This window comes from Dermacentor andersoni, chromosome 1 (assembly GCF_023375885.2).
Source record: "Dermacentor andersoni chromosome 1, qqDerAnde1_hic_scaffold, whole genome shotgun sequence".
Classification (NCBI taxonomy): Eukaryota; Metazoa; Arthropoda; class Arachnida; order Ixodida; family Ixodidae; genus Dermacentor; species Dermacentor andersoni.
This window is the reverse complement of record NC_092814.1, coordinates 292,709,245-292,715,244: the sequence shown is the minus strand read 5'-3', so window position 1 is coordinate 292,715,244 and position 6,000 is coordinate 292,709,245. Positions and strand designations below refer to the sequence as shown.

The 6,000-nt window shown below is 46.5% G+C and overlaps 1 long non-coding RNA gene across 1 annotated transcript; it reads right to left on the bottom strand.

Moving 5' to 3' along the window:
- Window positions 1-305: 305 nt before the first annotated feature.
- LOC129380957 (uncharacterized) lies at window positions 306-4,016 on the bottom strand. Its single transcript, XR_008609190.1, has 2 exons — window positions 1,756-4,016; window positions 306-818 (listed from the first exon to the last, which is right to left on the bottom strand). It is a non-coding gene; the product is annotated as an uncharacterized lncRNA (long non-coding RNA).
- Window positions 4,017-6,000: the final 1,984 nt, after the last annotated feature.

Genomic DNA, 6,000 nt, shown 5'->3' with positions numbered 1-6,000 from the left:
ACGCAATTCCACAATGGGATTGTTTACTTTTATTTTTTATTGTAACACTGAAAACTACATAGAACCTTATTTTGTATATGTGAGAGAAGTATAGGCCTTTTGCACATGTGGATATCACAAGCTTAATCCAGTGTGCAATACACAAAGTAGCTGCTACAACATGAACTGCATTGAGGGCCACACAGCACATACACAATTAAAGGAGAAAATATAGAGGGAAGCTTCAAAATACACTCTGTAGCACTGCAAAGTATAACATATATTGTATGTGTACACTAAATATTCAAAAAAGCAATGCATCAATGTCCCATTTGCCTTCAAGTTTATTTTCAAGTTTAAGTTTACTGAAGTTTATTATGAGCATATGTACAACAGTAATCTGCTGACACACCCGCTGTTCGAGGTGTGCTGGCTGGCTGCCTCAGCGCAAGAAAAAGAAAAATTGGGTGAATGTCGACACTAGTGCCACTGCTTCTTGCCTCTGACCTGCACGTGCCTCCACAGCATCTTTGTTGGTGAAGTCTGCACAGGTGACCAGGCGTGGCGAGGCATAGGAGCCATCCTAGAGAAAGAGTATCATTTACACGAAGAAGTGGCAGTTCAGATTGCCTGTCGCTTTCCCTCAAATGCTTCCTTAGCAACTAGGGTGACACACCTGCAGTCAAGGTGGCTGTTCCGAGGTGTGCTGGCTGCCTAAACGTAAGAAAAAGAAAGATATTAGATCAATGACGATACCAGTGCTATTGCTTCTTGCCTCTTACCTGCATATGCCTCCAAGGACTCTTGGCTTACGGAGTCTGCATGAGGGACTGCTGTGGCTAGGCGTAGGCATTGTATAAGCAAAAAGAAAAGGCCATTCAAATGGGGAATTATGGAAATAAATGCAGTTCTTATGTCTGCTTCTTGCACTGTTCTCGCCTAAAAGTTTTCAAAGATAGTGTCCAGAATACACCAGAACTTCGACTGCTTTTGCTTTTTACCTGCAGGTGCTGCTGTGAAATCCTTAGTATGGCTGCGTGCAGCATTGTAACACTTGGTAGAGGCATTTGAAGTGGTAGCCAAAAATATAATGAATCATCCTTGTCTGCATGAATGCTTTCAATTTCTATATGCAGAGATAACTATCACTATTGGTGCAAGGCCTCCCACATCTATGCAGCAAGTGCCATAGCTCGAAACTGAATTTTTCCTTTAGTGTTTAGCAAGGTGTCTGATATGTCCACATTAGATGTGATCCATTTTGATCCACGATACAAATGCGTACAAAATTTCAGCTATTCCAACTTTACGCAACTGTACAATTACTCTCGCAATCGCGGTTACACAAACAAAAAGCAAACAAAGCTGAAACAAGGCTATTCTGGACAGTGTGTGTCGGGAATACTTATTATTAATATTAATTTTATTATTCACCACTGTTCAGGAAAGACAACGATAACTCATCCAGACCCATCCTGTGGGCTACGTGGCAGTTAGCGGTTCTAGCTTCACACTCATAATTTTCTTTTTGGTGGACCTCAGCGCTGCGCAGAAACAATATAGGACAGAGTAAGCCCAGAAGTTTGCAGAAAAGCAGTACGATGCGACCAAGCTCAGCACAACGGATGGTCAATCACCGATTGATGTCACCATCGCCGCAAAACATTGGGATGTACGATGCCTGTCATTCAATAATGCACAGACACGAGAACACTTCAGTCAAAACATTGCAGGGCTGCTAATAGAAAAACACTGACTTCATGAACTGTCACTTACCTCTTGATAGGCATAAGACGTACAGGCGCCGCGGAGATGGAACTCCAAAGCGCAATGGCGAAAACGTTCACCTGGAACTGACAAACGTTCATGCTGGAACCATAAAGAAAGAAGCTGGAACTCGTGAGCACATAAGACCACCACGTTCAGAGAAAATGTGCCAACTGAGTGCAGGGCGCAGCACGAGACGTTCATTTGAGGGATCGCCAGCTGTTTGTGCGCAGGCATAAGAGTGGGCGTGAGAGAAAATCTGGGGACTTTTGCTCCTTGAATATGATTCTGCCTAGGCACTACGGAGGTTTCTATGTAGGCGTTTGTCCCTAGGCGTGCCGGCGTTGCGGAGTGGGGTCGTTTGTTTACGCTAGGACGCTGGCTGCCGGCGTGGTAAAATAGGTGAAGCAGTGAAGCAGCGGGCCCTGACGGACGATTTGGCAACCGCTATGTCGGACAGACTGTCTCGCATCTGTGGCGCTCATGCTAACTCAATCGTGGCGGATCATAGCTTTCTCGTGCCTTACGCAATGTACCTTGTAAATAACATCACAGATGTTTCTGTGGGAGCAGTAGCAACTGTAGTAGAGCTCTGGCCGCATATATTGAAAATCCAGAAGGCAGAGCGCCTTAGCAACCACAGTTGAATGCAAGTGGGTGAAAGGCCGCCGGTGATGATGACTTACTCAGCACCAGCTCCGCAGGCGCAAGAAAGTCTGTCCGACGTACCTTCAGAGGCGAAGTTCCGACTGATGCTGCAGAAGTCACGGGGTGCGGTAGTGCTGAACTTAGCATCACAAGTTGGCGGCTTGATGTAATTATATTTACTCAATCGTGTTTTTTACCAACTGTAACAATGTGTCATTATTTCACATTATTGGCGGCGCCTCCAGGACACCAAAGCGGCCACGGGGACACCAAAGCTAGAACCTGGACTGGTCCGTGGATTGGGGCTTGCAGAGGCCTGCAAGCCCCAATCGAATCCAAGCACCCCCAGGGGTGCACAAGATCGGCTGTCCACTATAGCAGACAGCCAGTTTTTTATGTGAACACGCCCTGGCACGCTTCGGCCTCCGCGGCGCCAACCCTCGGGCCGCCCTGCTTTCACCTTCGATACCCCTGCTACCCCTTTGGGTGCCCTGAATATCATGCGCCGCCTGCTTTATTATAACCTCAGCTGCTCTCCTGAGGCATCCATATGCCGGTTACATGTGCCCTCCTGGAGCAGTGCTTGTAAAGAATGCAATCTATCGTCGCGATGAAAAAAGCAACCCGCGACTTATACAACACCACTCAGAACCTTGCCCCTTCAGACACAGTGATGACCAAATGGGGCGTCCGTGCCCCCTGCCTCAAGCCTGTTTCACATGCAAGCTAAAATGCTTGCAATTCCTGCCACCGCGATGCAGAAACAGCGGCGGCACTAGCGGCTGGAGTGGCGAGGATCAGGCAAAAAGAACCGTTCTGGCAAGTTTGAATTTCATCATGGCAGCACTGCTTCCGAACCAATGACAGCTCGCCTCGCCCCGTGACCAGCGAAGGACTAGTGCGAGAAAGCCTGCACATAGGAAGATGTTTACTTGCTACACGTGGTACAGGCAGCATGCCAGGATAGCTTTTCGACGAATTCCTAATCAGTGAGGTTTCAAAACGGCCACGGCTGTGGAATGTGAAAGACAACTTTCGCAATAGGGGAGTCCCTTTGGGAAGAAGTCGGGAAACCTTGCTAAAACACTGACACCGGTAACCAAAAAAGCCAGTTGAACTGCGAGACTGCCAGTGTTCTTTTATTTAATGCTGCGGACTCTTAAACGGCATGATGATGCTTGTGTTAAAAGTAATTTTTCTTGACTCTCTAGCGAAACACTGAAGCTTGTCGAAAACTCGATCTTTTTCGCCGTGCTGACTTCGTGTGGTTGCCATAATTCGCACAGAAGCGCTCTTCGTCTGGCTCCTGCGAGAACGCGTTTGTATGTATTTATTGCACTGTTTACGCACACATCACACGCTCCTTGGATTTTTTCTTTATTGCATGCGGTTGTTCTGCGCAGTCGAGTTGTGCAAGTATTGTTTTAATTATGCAGCTGTGAGAAAAAGAAAGCTGGCATTCCTTTAGTTAATTATGCGGAAGCTTTAGCTCGGGTGCTCCTATCTAAATACATGTAAAATATGCGTGTAAGAATCATCGTGTAGCGCACATAAATCCATTTCCATCAACACGCTAGCATCCATTATGGCACAGTACCGAGCTGCTCGCGAGTTAGTGCGCTGCATATGTTCCTATTTTTACAAAAACAATACAAAAGATAAAAAGTAAGCATGATTTAGATGCTTCAAGCGCAGGATATGCATCTATAAAACAAAAATTTGAAAAGCAGGGACAAAACAATGCTTGTGTTGGTAGTCGCAATGAAAGTCCCATGTTTTTTTGCCAGCAACATTGATATTCGCAGCGGCGAAAATCGCGCGGCCGCAATCCATGCGAAACAAAACCTCGCAAAAAGCTTCACAGCAACGCGCCGCTGGTCGCTCAATCGCTTACATGTGAAACAGGTTTCACCGCGTGGGACGCCATCGGCGGATCGTAAACAAACTCGACCGCACTCCATAATGCCGGCATGTCTAGGGGACAAACGCATACAACACGCGCTAAGAAACCTCCTCCGTAGTGCCTAGGCAGAGCCGTATATTCAAGGAGCTAAAGCCCCCAGATTTTCTCTCTCGCGCCTGCTCTTACTCACGCCTGCGCGCAAACGACTGGCGATCCCTCAAATGAACGTCTCGTGGGCGCACCAACCTTCAGGCATTCCGAGCCTAGAGAGAAGGGCGAAGAGATCCAATAAAACGGCGGCATTAAGTCACGTGACCGACTACGTGCAAATCAGCGCAAAGCGTGTATGCAACAGACAGTGGCGATTGGACTGGGTAAAGGCAGCCACAGCTCAAGTCTACGGCAGTGGTTGCAGCCGTTGCAGAGGTTGCCGTACTCCTCCATATGTTCAGAGAGCGTAGGACACGATTGATTCGGTTACGCCTTGCGGTATGTGGTAATGCATGGTAATGCGCAGCTGTTCTGGCGTTCTGCCTACTGCTCTGCAACGTTTCTTCCTGATATGCTCGTGCAGTTTCGGTCATTCATTGCAGCTTCTCCATTTATTGTCTGCATTGCAAGTTTGATCCTGAATGCAGCAGCCCCATGTTGCTGGTTGCCATGTCTTTCGGAACAGCATGCGCTGAAGGCAGCAGTGGAAGAGACTTAACATTCCGTGATATGATCATGTAGTATGTGTTTGACTGTGTTGGTCCCAGATATGGCTGGTATGGGACATCCCATTGACAACCTCCTACGGACATCCACAGGATTAAAGTTTTGGAATTTTGTTTAGATCCCAGAAGTCCAATCGTGTGGATGTCCGAAGGATGTCTTAAATAGGACATCCCAAAATTAATGTCATTATGTTATCCACTGGGTGTCCTGAGCGGGACTTCGACGCTCATATCTAATCAGGATGTCCAGAGGATATTCGTGGTCCAATGGGTAATTGTTTGCGAAAAACCCCTCATTCCACTGAAAACGCGCAAGCTTCGCATGGCGGCCGCTTGGGGCGTTAGTTGGTACGTGTCTGGAAAAGGTGGATATGAGCACGTGTGCGTTTCCTTCTTATTACTTTATATACTGTAATAGTATATGTGTATATATACTCAGGGTGTCCACCAAGTTGACATTGCCAAATTCCCCAAGTTTTCCAGGTTTCCCCTGAGTGCCTTTGCGAAATTCCCTGAGTGACCCAGAAATTTGTTTTATGTGAAGATGGGCTGATACCATGTCACCCGATGCTGTCACTCTAGCAAGCATGTTAAAAAAGAAGCAACTTAATCCAGTTTGAATAGTAAGGAGCAACGTTTACTTTGTTCCAGAGGAAAAGAGAAGGCAGGTGTTAGTAAAATGCACAGCGAATAAAATACCTTAGAAAAAAATGGTAAAACCCATTGCAAGTTGAGTCAAGCATTCCCAAATACGAATAAAAAGGAGATGCATAGAGAAGCAAATATTTTCAAATATGAGCTATTTCTATAAACTTATAGCAAGCTCATTGGCATGAGGCCCGAACTTTATAACAAGTGAGATTCTCTCAGCAGCTGGAAAGTCGACTTCAACTGACCAGACATTCTCTCAGCCCGTGCACAACGCCTCAGTGTTGTGTTTCACTGCTTTAAAGTGTTTATTTGGTTTGGATGATGGTCACCTGCATC